General features: G+C 52.8%; 2 protein-coding genes across 11 annotated transcripts in view; one reads left to right on the forward strand and one right to left on the reverse strand.

Moving 5' to 3' along the window:
• NUDT1 (nudix hydrolase 1) overlaps positions 1-15641 on the forward strand; it is a 1171653-nt gene that overhangs the window by 546154 nt on the left and 609858 nt on the right. The window lies entirely within an intron of this gene.
• PSMG3 (proteasome assembly chaperone 3) overlaps positions 1-15641 on the reverse strand; it is a 585180-nt gene that overhangs the window by 88908 nt on the left and 480631 nt on the right. Inside the window, exon 1 of one of the 9 annotated variants that reach the window (XM_050784291.1) lies at positions 7790-7793. The exons of the other annotated variants lie outside the window; for them this stretch is intronic. The gene's annotated coding sequence lies outside the window, so the exon portion shown is untranslated. Of the gene's footprint in view, positions 1-7789; positions 7794-15641 lie in introns of those variants that run through there. 9 annotated transcript variants of the gene reach the window in all.

The raw sequence follows: 15641 nt of genomic DNA on the forward strand, positions 1-15641 counted from the left end.
GCCGTGGGCATGCTGGGTCCTCCTCCCTTCCTGGGTGCCCAGCCTCCCCTCCCGAGGGGATGGACCCTCCTCCAGGGAAGTTAGGGGCCCTTGGGCTGCAGGCATCGTGCAGGGGCCCTCCATCAGGGATCCATAGACCGACTGCAATTGTCAAGGAGCATAAGCCCTGCCCAGCACCTTCCGGAGAGTTCCAAGACCCTGGGGCCCCTGGGGGCATCTTCTCCCTAGGTCTCCTCTCCACTGAAGCATGGCTGTGATCTGGGAGCTTTACTGAGTCTCTGGATTCCGGGGGCCACGGTGTGAGATTTGATTCCTCCCTTGCAAGTTAGCAAATGAAAGGCTCTGGGAAGTCCTCATCTCCCCACCTGACCTTCCCAAACAGACACTGGCCTCTCTCCTTGGGTGCTTGGCTCTGAGCTTGGCGGTGGAGGTTCAGAGTGCTCCAGCACTTGTCCAAGGTCACAGAGCCAGTGAGTGGGCCTCCAGCCAGGGTCCGGGCCCACCTCACTCACAGCCTGAGCTTACAGCCACCATCCGGGGTAGAGGACGCGTGGAGGTCCCTTGTGCCAGGGCTTGGTGCACGGGCTGACCCCAGTGAGCTTCGTAGCTCAGGCCCAGCCTGCTGGTGTCGTCTGCCTAAATGTGTTCAACCTCGTCTTCCCATGAGACCGACACGGCCACCGCCAACATCTGTGGGGACAATGACAGAGGAATGCCTAATGAGGGCCCGGCGTGGCCCCGCCACGGAGCGCAGGCTGGGACAGATGGTCTATCATTACCCATTTTTATTAATTACTGCTCCCCGTGCTGCGATTGGCTCCAACGGTCAGGCACGTTGGACGTGCCGCGGCCGCAGCTATTCTGGAAGGAAGAAACGGCCCTTCATTTAGCACGGCATGTCTTTCCTCCCAGCTTCCTCAGAGGCCACAGGCATTTTTGGCTCAGTGAGGTCCCTGGGGAACTAGGCTGTGCGGAGGGAGAAGTGTGCAGCTGCCACCTGACTAAGGAGAAGGGGCGGGGGGGCTGGTGCGGGGAGAGGCAGAGAGCCCCTGTGACTCCAGCCTGGAGCGAGGCCCTGCAGGAGGACCCAGGACCCCATCTGCATCCCACAGGCTTGGAGCCTTGGCCTCAGGGAACCTTGGGGCCCACGGACACCGCTGCTGCCATGGAGTTTGTGCCTTACCTGGGTTTGTGCTCATGGGCGTTGATCTGGGTTGAGGGCCACAGCCTCACTCCTGTTTATAGACACTTGGGGTCCCAGCCCAATCTGCCCAGGGGTTCCCTGAGGCTCTGGGGTCTGACAGACCTGGGTCAGAAGCCCCACACTGGCTCCAGCTTGCAGGGTTGCTGGGTGAGTCCCTCCCTGCCTGTGGGCTTTGCACTCCTGCCTGCAGAATGGGGGTGCAGAAGCACCTCCTCATCAAATGCTCAGGTGGCTTCAGTGGGCCGATGCCAGGGCCTGCCCGCCTTGGGGGATGCCCAGGACACTGCCATCCAAGTTTGGCTTTGGGCGAGTTCCCAGCTGCCTGCAGCTCTGTCTCCTCTCTGAGGGGCGGTCATGTTCTGCCTGCCCTCCAAAACGAAGGGGATGGAAATGCGTTGGGGTGAGAAGGACCTACCCAGTCAGACTGTCCTGGCTTGGGGAGGACCAGGGCCGAGGGCTGGGGCGCCCCGCAAGGTGCGATGTCTCCCTGCCTGCCAGGATGCCGAGTTCCCCACTGACTGGCCTTGGTCTGGGCCTGTTAGCCTGGGAGATAATGGGACATGAAGCACAGGGTTTCTAGGCAGTACAAAGGAGCCAGCAGGCTTTTTATATCTTGTTCTGTCACCCCGGCCAGGCGTTTTATCTGTTGCCTGCTTGACAGCCTGTCATAGAGCCAAGCCCTGCCGGAGTCCCGACCCAGCCTGTCCCGGGGTGGAGGGCGGCCTGCAAAGCGGAGCCAGCAGAGTCCTGAGCAGCCCCTGCAAGGGGAGCTCCCGTTGAGGGACCAAGCGAACCCTCGGCCCAGCTCCGCAGCAGGCTGTGCCCCCAGAGCCCCCAGCGTGGAGTCAGGAAGGCCCCGTCTGTGTGAGTCCGCTCCGGCCGCCGTAACAAACCCCACAGACCGGGCAGCTTACACTACAGGAATTTATCGTCTCACATTTTGGAGGCTGGAAGCCCAAGACCAAGGTGTGGGCAGGGCTGGCTTCTCCCGAATCCTCAGCCCGTGGCTTGCAGATGGCAACATCTCCGTGTGTCCTCATGGGGCCGTCCCTCTGTGCGTGTCTGTGTCCTGATCTCCTGTTCTTACAAGGACACCCGTCCGATTGGATTAGGACCCACCGGTATGACCTCATCTGGTCTTAGTCACCTCTTCAAAGGCCCTGTCTCCAAACACAGCCCCATTCTGAGGTCCTGGGGGTCCGGGCTTCAGCATTTGAGCTTCGGGGGCACCATGCAGCCCGTAACACCCCCCTCTTCCTGGGAAGTCCTCTTCCTGGTACCCCCTGACCCTTCCTGAGTGACTCAGGGCAGGCCCCTTCCCCTCCCAGCCTCCATGACCTTCAAGGATGGTGTGAAGACGGGCCAGGATCATCGGGGTCATTTCTGTGCCAGCTTGAAGTGCTGCACCTATGGGAGCCTGCAGGTGTCGGGAAGGGTAGAGAGGGGGCCGGACCCCGCAGAATGTCTGCGGCATGGATGCTGGAGCCTGACGCCTGGGCCTGGACCATCCACATACGGGCCATGTGACCATCAGCAAGTTACATAACCTCCCGGGATCTCACGTCCTCGTTTGGCAAACAGAGTCATGATCCTTCCCTTCGGGCCAGTGCACGGAAAGAATGAATGAACACGGGTAAGGTGTGCCTGGTGAGCGCTGTCCGGGCTGAAGGAGGAGTTTGAGAAGGCGGCTTTACAAAGGAAGGTGGCCAGGCACGGTGGCTCATGCCTGTAATCCCAGCACTCTGGGAGGCTGAGGCGGGTGGACCACTTGAAGTCAGGAGTTCAAGACCATCCTGGCCAAAATGACGAAACCCCATCTCTACTAAAAATACAAAAATTAGCCAGGCATGGTGGTGCACGCCTGTAATCCCAGCTATTCGGGAGGCTGGGGCACAAAAAGCAGAGGTTGTAGTGAGCCGAGATCGCACCACTGCACTCCAGGCTGGGCGACAGAGCGAGACCCCGTCTCACAAAAAAAAAAAAAAAAAAAGGGAGGTTATTTGGGGTGGAGTGGGCCTCAAACCGTGGGGAAACATTGCTGCTTAGTTCCATGGGCAGCTTTGGGGATTTGCTCCACAGGGACTCCCGAGAGATCAGTGTCCGCAGGGTGACGCTGGTGGTCGGGTGACCAGGAGAGGTAGAGGGGAGAGGGGGCCTTTGTTGAGACCCTGTGGAGGTGATGAGGTTGGAGGAGGGGCCATGTGGAGGAGACTGGCTAAGAGCAAGGAGGGGACAGCCTCAGGGACCACGCTGTCTGGTGCAGTGAGGGGGTGCTCATCCCTCCCCAGCACAGAGCCTGGTGAGTAAATTCAGGTGCACAAGGCCAGCAGCTGCCACAGCTGGGCAGTAGTGAGCTCCCTGGCAATGGAGGAAATCAAGCACATCCTGATGCTCACTGGGTAGGGAGACTTGACTGGGAGAAGCAGGAAGATCCGCATCATGGAGGGGTGGCTTTTATTTTTATCAGAAGCAGTGGGGGGAGTTCCGAGTCCTGGGAAGAAACACTGGAGGAGGTGATTGGAGGAGATGGCTTTTTGGGTCCAGGGCTGGATCCCCAATAGTTGCCCGGTTTTCTGCATGAATTCGTGCTTTCACGGAGGCCCAGGGGCCGGGCAGCACGGTAAGTCAGGCTGTGGGCTCAGGGTCCACACACCAGCAGCCCTGGAGGAAGTGATTTCTCTGGAGTCAGCTTCCAGCAGGCTCTGAGGTTTGCAGCCGTTGACCTGGCCTCAGAGCTGAAGCTCTGCCCTGCAGAGGCCCCAAATGCCCACCCAGGGGCGGCTTTCAGGGCCGGCGTGCCCCAGCCAGGCAGATGAGGGTGGTTGTGAATGGAGGCCGCTGTCATTTACGGATGAGGCCAGAACCAGGGAGCTCCTGCCAAGGAGACGGACGTGGAGGTGCCGGGTCCCCTCCCAGAGGAAGCCCAATCAATCCCCGCAGCCGCAGAGCCCCGTCGAGCTCCTACTTAGGCCTGGTTTTCTGTCACGATGGGGGCTTGGAGCGAGCGGCCTTCCCATGGGAGACGCAGGGAAGGCCCACTGTGGGAGAAGAGGAACTGAAGTAGGGGCCACGGCTGGGCCAGTCCATTTGGCAAGGATGCGGCTTACAGGGGGTGCTGGGACTTTTGGCCTTTTGCCAAAGCACCCTGCTCCCTGGAGCCACCTGCCCACCCCTCCCCCAGGCTGGTTTGGCCCCAGCCAGGTAGGTTCAAAGTCCTGTGCTGCTGGAGTAGAGTCCAATAAGCCCCTCCCGGCAAGACACTGCCCACTAGGGCACCTCACGACGACGGCCCAGGCAGTGGGCCCATGGACGGGCGCCTGAACAGGCCCAGGACCCCTAAGCTGAAGCTGACGGACGGAAGCGTGGGAGAAGCCAGCCAAGGCTTGGGAGGGCACCCAAGGCGGAGGCACCAGTATGAGCCAAGGCCTGGAGGGAAGCGCTAGATACAGCCCTGGGTCCTCTAGGCCAAGGATGGGGACTTTTTCTGAGAACATGAGGGTTTCCATATTGGAATGTTGAAAGGCTGGCTCCAGTCACAGCCTGAGGGAGGCGTGATTGGAGCGGGCAGGGATGGAGGCCCAGACTTGCATGGTGGAGTGAGCAGAACCAGGCAGCATCAAGGGGTAAGGCCAACCTGTGTAGCCTCAGAGAACTGAGACAGGGACCCGGGACCTGAGGTCTGCTCTGAGCAGGAGGCCGTGGGCAACCACAGTCTTGCCCTTGGGTGGGGGAGGCTCTGCCTGAAAGAGAGGGTGGGGAGAGCGAGGGGAGCACCCCCATCAGGGGTGGGACTTTTCCCTGAAACTTGACTCTTGATGCTTTTGTAAGTGATTAAAAATCCCCCTAACCTGTATCAAACAACACTTCCTCCAGGAAGCCACCCTGGGTTGCCTGGGACGGAGATCAGCTCCCTCTTGGTATTTGTGGCACCAGCTTGCTGTGGGGAATGTTAGTGTTCAGGCTGGGTGATCTAAGGCAAAGGACTGGACATCTCTGAGCCTCAACACCACCCTGACTTCATCAAAGGACTAATAAAGTCAAGCTCCAGGACTGCTGAAGGAGCTGAGATGGGGATTCTCATGAGCTAAACTGTGTCCCCAAAAGACACATTGGTGTCCTATTCCTAGTATGTGACCTTATTTGGAGACAGGGTCTTTACAGAGGTGATTAAGTTAAAGTGTATTGGGTGGGCCCTGATCCAGTGTGCTTGGGGTGGGCCCTGATCCGGTGTGCCTGGTGTCCTCATGAACAGGGAAAATTTCAGCCGGGCGTGGTGGCACATGCCTGTAGTTGCAGCTACTGAGGAGGCTGAGAGGCAGGCACTTGAGCCCAGGAGGTGGAGGCTGCAGTGAGCTGTGATCGCACCACTGCACTCCAGCCTGGATAACAGAGCGAGACCTTGTTCCCCCACCCTCAATGTTTTGTTTTGTTTTGTTATGTTTTTTGTTTTGTTTTGAGACAGAGTCACTCTGTTGCCCAGGCTGGAGTGCAGTGTCACGATTTTGCCTCACTGCAACGTCTGCCTCCCGGGTTCAAGCGATTCTCCTGCCCCAGCCTCCCTGGTAGCTGGGATTACAGGCGCATGCCACCACCCCAGGTTGGTCTCTAAATCCTGGCCTCAGGTGATCTGCCCGCCTCGGCCTCCCAAAGTGCTGGGATTACAGGCGTGAGCCATTACGCCTGACCTCAATTATTTTTTATTTTTTTATTTTTATTTTTTTTTTGAGACAGAGTCTCGCTGTGTTGCCCAGGCTGGAGTGCAGTGGTGCAATCTCAGTTCACTGCAAGCTTCGCCTCCTGGGTTCACGCCATTCTCCTGCCTCAGCCTCCCAAGTAGCTGGGACTACAGGCGCCCGCCACCTCGCTCGGCTAGTTTTTTTGTATTTTTTAGTGGAGACGGGGTTTCACCGTGTTAGCCAGGATGGTCTGGATCTCCTGACCTCGTGATCCAGCCGTCTCGGCCTCTCACAGTGCTGGGATTACAGGCTTGAACCACCGCGCCCGGCCAATTATTTTTTTAAAGGAGGAAATTTGTGCACAGACAGACATGCAAGAGGAAAGACATCCCTGTGACTGAGTGACGTGTCTACCAGCCATGGGGCACCAGGGCTTGCTCAGGGATGCTGGAGGAGGCAGGAAGGATCCTCCCCGAGAGCTATGAGAGGGAGCGCAGCCCTGCCAACCCCTTGGCTTTGGACTTCAGGCCTCCAGAGCTGTGAAAGAGCAGATGCCTGTTGTCTTAAGCCCCCCAGCGTATGGCACTTTGTTATGGTGGCCCCGGGACGCAGATACAGGGACAGATGTGGGCTCCCTGCAGAAATGCTATGAGCTCCTTGTGGTGTTACACCAGCGGGCCCTGTCACCTGCACCTGTCTGTGTGGCCTGAGGTGCAGACTCACGGCACCTTGTTAGCCCTTCTTGCCCCAGGTGCTCCATGTAGATGCTAATATGTGATGGAGGAAAGAAATAGGGTGATCATGCATGCACACATATACACGTGTGGACAAGCATGCAGGCATGCACACAGGCACACACACGTGCACATACATGCAGGCACATGCACACAAGGGCACATACATGTGTACATGCAGGCATTCATGCACACATATGCATGGGCACACACAGGTACATGCATGTGCACAAGCATGCAGGCATGCACACACACAGAAGCACACACACATACATGCAGGCACACATACACAAGGGCATATGCATGTGTGCACACACAGATATGCTCACATATACACATGCACAGGTGCACAAGACACATACGTGTGCACACATATGCAGACATGCTCACATATACACACATGCACAGGTGCACACAGGTACATACTGTGCACCCACACAGACATGCTCACATATACACACATGCACAGGTGCACAAGACACATATGTGTGCACATACATGCGGACATGCTCACATACTCATATACACACATGCACAGGTGCACACAAGTACATACTGTGCACACATGCAGACATGCACACATATACACACATGCACAGGTGCACAAGACACGTGTGCACACATATGCAGACATGCTCACATATACACACATGCACAGGTGCACAAGACACATGTGTGCACACACATGCAGACAGGCTCACATACTCATATACACACATGCACAGGTGCACACAGGTACATACCATGCACACAGACATGTTTACACACATGCATGCACACAGACACTCACACACTTGCAGGATGTGCTTGAACACAGGCCCAGATTAGCACCCTGCTAGAGATGGGGACCAGCTCCTATGCAGACCCCGCCCTGCCTGCCCATCCGCCTCCTGGAGCCAGCGGGCATCTGGGCCCCAGTGCTTGGCTGCAGTGAGTCAGGCCTTGGGGAGGAATGCGCCACGCTCAGCTCTGGGAGCAGGCCAGGGCACCGGTCCTGGAGCCAATGGCCCAGCGTGTACAGGCTGTTTGCTGAGGGTGTGCTTTGGGGAAGGGCATACCCGAGTTCCAAAGCGCCTACTGTGAACATCTACTGTGTACAAAAGTGACAGTGATGATCAGATCAGCCTGATCCCTCACAGAGGGAAGCTGGGGAGGAGGGAAGACAAGTCCTGAGGCCCCCCCTTCATCATAACAGCAGGAGGGGTGTGCCGAGCTCAAGGCCACATTTGCAGGTGGCTGCTGACAGCACCTCCATCTCCACCCAGGGACCCCACGGGGTGGAGGCTGAGGCCTCTCTACCATTTCCTCACCAGTCCTAGACATCACAGGTCTCTCCTTCCAAGTGAAATATCCTGGCGGTTGAAACTTGTTTTAAGAAATAAGATCCCTCCGGGCACAGTCCACGTAGGAGCCTGCAAAATGTCACTCCTGTTATCTTCTCATTAAGCCCTATTTTAGTCTGAATAAAGCAGAATGAATCACAGGGGACCAGGTGAGCAGAGCCTGAGGCCTGGACCATTTGCCTTCATCACCGAGGAGGGCGTCTGCACCCCAGCCTTCAGCATGCGGGGGGAGCGAAGGGGGCACCCAGCCTCGCCCCGCCCAGTGTACCCCTGCAGCAGCCGGGGAGGGCAGGCCCTGGCTCCTGGGAACATGGCGCCCAGCTGCAATGCACATTGCTGCTGGTGAAGATGGACAATTCAGAGAAATGAAATAAGGCAGACAGAGAAAAGGCAGCATCCATGATTCTGCCAGGCTACATATGTGTGTGCGTGTCTGCATATATATACACACACGTGTATACGCACACACAGAGTCACACATCACTCATCAACAGGGATATGTTCTGAGAAATACATGGTTCTATGATTTTTGTCATCGTGCAAATATCCTAGAGTGACTCACATGAATGCAGATGGCACGCCTGGGATGCGCGGTATAGCCTGTGGCTCTGGGCTACAAACCGGCACAGTCTACCCCATGCCTGGGCCGTGTGGTACAGCCTGTGGCTCTGGGGCTACACACCCGCACAGCAGGTGACTGCACTGAACACTGTAGGCAGCTGCAACACAAGGGTAAGTGTCGGTGTTTCTAAACACATCTAAACTCAGAGAAGGTGCAGTAAAAATAGGGTATTATACTCTTCTGGGACCACCATTGCATATGTGGTCCACTGGTTACCAAAGTGTCAGTGTGTTGTGTGTATACATATATAATTTTTCTTTTTCTTTCCCTCCCTCCTTCCCTCCCTCCCTCCTTCCTTTCCTTTCTTTTTAAAAATTTATTTACAAATTTGGGATTCTTCTTACTAGAACCCCCAATTTGCAATTTATTTGATTTTAGGGTTTTTTTTTTTTTTTTTTTTTTTTTTTTGAGACAGAGTCTCCCTCTGTCACCCAGGCTGGAGTACAGTGGTGCAATCTCAGCTCACTGCAACCTCCACCTCCCAGGTTCAAGCGATTCTCCTGCCTCAGCCTCCCGAGTAGCTGAGGTAACCAGCCCAGTAACCAGGCACTCACCACCACATCTGGTTAATTTTTGTATATTTAGTAGAGATGGGATTTCACCATTTTGGCCAGGCTGGTCTTGAACTTCTGACCTCAAGTGATCTGCCTGCCTCAGCCTCCCAAAGTGCTGGGATTACAAAGTACTGGGATTACAGGTGTGAGCCACTGCACCCAGCCCCAGTTTGCAATTTATAATCTGCTGTCTCCTCACCTAATGTTAGATCCCACGGCTTATCCCTGACAGAAGATGCCAATGAAGGTCAGCATTTCTGCAACCTCTGGCTTCCAGGAAGGCTGCCTCCCTCCCCAACTTCCTCTGATCATCGTGCGGCTGAGGAACAGATGGGGAACCAGGTCCACAGAGAGGTATGGCCACCTTCACGGGGTCACACAAGTGAGCAGCCATGGAGGCCAGAGCTGAGGCCACCAGGGAGCTCCTTGGGTGTCCAAAGGCTTAAAAAATTCTGGTTGCCTTCCTGGCTGAGAAATGATATGATGGGTGATGCAGATGAGGGTCCAGGGTGTCTGCCCCGGGGAGGATGACCAGCAGATGGTGCAGCCACGTGGAGGATACCTACGCCATGCATGAGGCTGGGAGACTGTACTGGGGGAAGAAGCCGCTCGCCAGGAGGTCATATCCATGAGCCCAGGTGTGTGGAATTCTGGAACAGACTAGATCGACCCTGGACTAACCTGGACTAAAACTAACAAACTAGAACTAATTCTAGAGCTAACCTATAGTGGAAAACATCAGAATGGCAGTGGCCTCTGGGGGGCAGAGGTAGGAAGGCACTGGGCAGGGGTATGCAACCTTTTGGAGCATTGTCTTTTTTATTTTTCAGAGGAAGGGTCTTGCTCTGTTGCCCAGGCTGGAGTGCAGTGGCTCAATCATGGCTCACTGCAGTCTTGACCTCCTGGGCTCAAGCCATCCTCCCACCTCAGCCTCCTGAGTAGCTGGGACCACAGGCACGTGCCGCTATTGCTATACCTGGCTCATTTTTTAATTTTTGTAGAGATGGGGCCTCCCTGCATTGCCCAGGCTGTTCTTCAACTCCTGGGCTCCAGTGATCCTTCCACCTCAGCCTCCCAAAGTGTTGGAATTATAGGCATGAGCCACTGCGCCTGGCCTGATGTCTGTCTCTTGATAAGGGTTTGGGTGCAGAAGTGATCCATTAGAGCATTCAATGGTTCCTTCAGATTTATACTTTTCATGGTATGTGAATTTTGCTCAAAGGAATAAAAAATATGAAACGAATATTGAACTCTAGTTCATGACAAGCAGTTGGCCTGTTAAGGGGGAGAGCGTACTGGTGCCTGCAACTTGGAAAGAGATTGATTTCTGGGTGGGCAGAGGGACAGAAAAACAAGATGAAGCGGGTCTAGTGAAACGTCAGTTCTGGAATGCAGGTGACAGCATCTGGGTGTTCGCCATGAAATCATCTCAACTTTTCCAGATGTTTGAAACATTTCAAAGTTCTATGTGAAAAGCAATGAAAAAGAATCTGGGCTTTGCAGACAAACTGCTGGGAGGTGGCCACGGCCCAGTATCTGTGTGGTCCTGGGTGGGTTTCTCAGCCTCACGGTGCCTCAGGGTCCTCACTGTTAAGTGTGAGTGGTAATAGCACCACTGCCCACAGTGCAAGTGAATTAACACAGGCAGGGCACTTAGACAGTGCCTGGCACACAGCAGGTGCTTAATAAATGTGCCCTTTGTTGACAGTATTCCTCAGCCCTGAAAGTATCAGCCACATGTGCTCCAGCTACTCAGAGATGCTGAGGGACAGCTGGGGTTTGCACTGGGTTCAGGTGCAGGGGACCCCAAAGAGCCCAAACAAGTTTGAAAAGGAAAGAACAAAGTGGGAAGACTCAGCTGGGTGTGGTGGCTCATGCCTGTAATCTCAGCATTTTGGGAAGCCAAGGCAGGAGGATCACTTAAGCCCAGGAGTTCGAGACGAACCTAGGTAACATAGCAAGACTCCATCTCTACAAAAAAGGGAAAAAAAAAATTAAATTAGCTGGGTGTGGTGGCACATGCCTGTAGTCCCAGCTACTCAGGAGACTGGGATGGGAGGATCACTTGAGCCTAGGAGTTCAATGCTGCAGTGAGCTATGTTTGCACTACTGCATTCTAGCCTGGGCGACAGAGCAAGACCCTGTTTCTAGGAAAAAAAAGCAGGAAGACAGACTGACACTTCCCAATGTGAAAACTTCCTACGGTAATGAGGACAGTGTGGTACTGTGGTAAGGACAGATATGTACTGCAATGGGCTAGAACTGAGAGTCCAGAAATAAACCCTTGTATTTTCACTCTGTTTATTTCCAATAAGGGAGCCAAGACAATTTGATGGGGCTAGGGGAAGAGGAGTCCTTTGACACATGGTGCTGGGCCAAGTAGCAGCCACATGCAAGGGAATGAAGATGGACCCTTACCTCACACCATATACAAACATCAACTCAAGATGCATCCAAGGCTGGGCATGGTGGCTCATGCCTGTAATCCCAGCACTCTGGGAGGCCGAGGCAGGTGGATCACCTGAGGTCAGGAGTTCGAGACCAGCCTGGACAACATGATGAAATCCTGTCTCTACTAAACACACACACACACACACACACACACACACACACACACACAAATAGCTGGGTGTGGTGGTGAATGCCTGTAGTCCCAGCTACTCAGGAGGCTGAGGCAGAAGAATTGTCTGAACCTGGGAGGTGGAGATTGCAGTGAGTTGAGATCCTGCCACTGCACTCCAGCCTGGGGAACAAGAGCACAACTCTGTTTAAAAAAAAAAAAATGCATCTGAGACCTCAACAGAAGAGCTAAAACCATGAAACTCTTAGAAGAAAATACAGAACTAAATATTCGACGTAGGGAAAAGATTGTCAGATGCCACATCAAAAGCTCAAACAACAAAAGAAAAAATCGGACTTCATCAAAATTTAAAATTTGTGTGCTACAAATAACGGCAACATGAAAATGAAAAACAACCCACAGAAAGGGAGAAAAACATTTGCAAATTATACATCTAATTAGGGAGTGTGTCTAAAATATATTTTACAAGTCTTACAACTCAATAATAAAATTATAACCCAATTTAAATATGAACAAAAGATTCAAATGGACATTTCTCCAAAAGATATGTAAAAGTTCAATCACACAGGAAAAGATGCTCAACATCATTAGTCACCAGGGAAATGCAGATCAAAACCACTAGGAGATAACAACTTCACACTATCTAGGATGGCCATAATAAAAAAGACAGATAATAATAAGTGTTGAGGCCAGGCACTTTAGGAGTCTGAGGCAGGTGGATTGCTTGAGCCCAGGAGTCCGAGACCAGCCTGGGCAATATGGTAAAACACCATCTCTACTAAAAATACACAAATTTGCCAGGCGTGGTGGTTCATGGCTGTAGTCCCAGCTACTGTGGAGGCCAAGGTGGGAGGATTGCTTGAGCCTAGGAGGCGGAGGTTGCAGTGAGCCAAGATTGCACCACTGCACTTCAGCCTGACAGTGACAGAGTGAGGCCCTGTCTCAAATGATAATAATAATAGTAAGTGTTGGCCAGGCACCGTGGCTCATGCCTGTAATCCCAGCACTTTGGGAGGCCGAGGTGGGTGGATCACCTGAGGTCAGGAGTTCAAGACCAGCCTGACCAACATGGAGAAATCGCATCTCTACTAAAAATACAAAATTAGCTGGGTGTGGTGGCTCATGCCTATAATCCCAGCTACTCTGGAGGCTGAGGCAGGAGAATCGAACCCAGGAGGCAGAGGTTGTGGTGAGCCGAGATCGTGCCGCTGCACTCCAGCCTGGGCAACAAGAGTGAAACTCCATCTCAGATCTCAGGAAATAGTAATAATAATAATAATAATAATAATAATAATAATAAAGTGTTGACGAGGATGCAGAGAAATAGGAACCCTTCTACATTGCTGCTGGGAACATAACGTGTGGTATCCATTTTGACAGTTTGTGAACTCTTCAAAATGTGAAAGATAGGCTTACCATATGACCCAACAATTCCATTCCTAGGTATTTACCCAAAAGAAATGGAAACATATGTGCACATGAGAACTAGTACCTGACTGTACCTAGCTGTGTGACTCACATTTCCAACGTGAAAACAGCCCAAATACCCATCAGCTGATGAACAGGTCATAAAATGTGCTCCAGCTATTCAATGGAGTGCTATTTGGCAATAAAAAGGAAGAAAATACTGAAATGCTACAACATGGATGAACCTCAAAAACAATGCTAAGTGAAACTAGCCAGTCACGGAAGACCACATATTGTCTGATTCCATTTATAAGAAATATCTACAACAGGCCTGACATGGTGGCTCATGCCTATAATCCCAGCACTTTGGGAGGCTGAGGCGGACAGATCACTTGAGCTCAGGAGTTTGAGACCAGCCCGGCCAACATGGTGAAACCCCATCTCTACTAAAAATACAAAAACTAGCCGGGCATGGTGGTGCATGCCTGTGATCCCAGCTACTCAGGAGGCTGACGTGGAAGAATTGCTGGAACCCGGGAGGCAGAGGTTGCAGTGAGCTGAGATCACGCCACAGAACTCCAGCCTGAGTGACAAGAGGGAGACTCCATCTCAAAAAAAAAAAAAAAAAAAAAAAAGAAAAGAAAAGAAAAAAAATCTAGAATAGTCAAATCCATAGAGACAGAGCAGATAAGTGGTTGCTTACTGTTGTTGGGGGATGGTGGGGAATGATAAATGGTTGGTAGTGGATATAGGGTTTCCTTTTGGGGTGATGAAATTTCCTAAAATTAGATGGTGGTGATGGTTGCACAACCCTGCGAACATACTAAAAACCATCAAATTGGCCGGGCGCGGTGGCTCAAGCCTGTAATCCCAGCACTTTGGGAGGCCGAGACGGGCGGATCACGAGGTCGGGAGATCGAGACCATCCTGGCTAACACGGTGAAACCCTGTCTCTACTAAAAAGTACAAAAAACTAGCCGGGCGAGGTGGCGGGCGCCTGTAGTCCCAGCTACTCGGGAGGCTGAGGCAGGAGAATGGCGTGAACCCGGGAGGCGGAGCTTGCAGTGAGCTGAGATCCGGCCACTGCACTCCAGCCTGGGCGACAGAGTGAGACTCCATCTCAAAAAAAAAAAAAACCCATCAAATTGTACACTTGAAATGGGTGAATTGTACGCTATGTGCATTATCAAGTAAGCCTTTTTTTTTTTTTTTTGAAATGGAGTCTTGCTCTGTCACCCAGGCTGGAGTGCAGTGGCCGGATCTCAGCGCACTGCAAGCTCCGCCTCCCGGGTTAATGCCATTCTCCTGCCTCAGCCTCCCGAGTAGCTGGGACTAGAGGCGCCCGCCACCTCGCCCGGCTAGTTTTTTATATTTTTTAGTAGAGACGGGGTTTCACTGTGTTAGCCAGGATGGTCTCGATCTCCCGACCTCGTGATCAGCCCGTCTCGGCCTCCCAAAGTGCTGGGATTACAGGCTTGAGCCACCACGCCTGGCCACTCCTGTAAATCTTTAACAAAACCTAGTTAGCTCTTTACATAGCTCCCTTTAATCCCAGAGTTAGTTTTAAAAGTCACACGATTGCTGTTTTTGCATTTTTGCCTCTGCTCTAAAACCATCCCAGCCTACATGCAGGAGAAGAAAAAGGATCCCCTTAGGCAAGTCACTCCCTAAAATTCAGTTTTGTCACCTGTAAAAGGGGAAAGGAAGGATTGCCTCCCTGGATTACAGTGGGGACCAGATGAGACGTTAGAAAACAATTTTCCATTTTCATTTTCACATTGAAATTTATTACAAAGGAACATGTCTGCATATCGCACAGAATTCAAATGGCATTACAGGGGCACACAGGGAGAAGTCTCATTTTCTGGGGTGATGGGAATGTTCAATATTTTGAGCTGGGTAGTGATGGCAACCAGTGTCCACATTTGTCCGATTTCAGAACTGTAGTTCCCAGCAGTATAAAACTGAAGAACAGACCAGGCGCGGTGGCTCAAGCATGTAATCCCGGCACTTTGGGAGGCCGAGGTGGGTGGATCACAAGGTCAGGAGATCGAGACCATCCTGGCTAACACAGTGAAACCCCGTCTCTACTAAAAATAGAAAAAATTAGCCGGGCGTGGTGGCAGGCGCCTGTAGTCCCAGCTACTCGGAGGCTGAGGCAGGAGAATGGCGTGAACCCGGGAGGCGGAGCTTGCAGTGAGCCAAGATCGCGCCACTGCACTCCAGCCTGGGCGACACAGCGAGACTCCGTCTCAAAAAAAGAAAACAAAACAAAAACTGAAGAACTATGAATTTCACTGTCTGTAAATAAATAATACATTAAAACTATTTTTTTATATTGAGTCCCCAGCCGGGCGCAGTGGCTCACACCTGTAATCCCAGCACTTTGGGAGGACAAGGTGGGTGGATTACCTGAGATCAGGAGTTCGAGACCAGCCTGGCAAACATGGTGAAACCCTGTCTCTACTAAAAATACAAAAATTAGCCGGGCATGGGAGTGCATGCCTGTAATCCCAGCTA

This window comes from Macaca thibetana, chromosome 3 (genome assembly GCF_024542745.1).
Source record: "Macaca thibetana thibetana isolate TM-01 chromosome 3, ASM2454274v1, whole genome shotgun sequence".
Lineage (NCBI taxonomy): Eukaryota > Metazoa > Chordata > Mammalia > Primates > Cercopithecidae > Macaca > Macaca thibetana.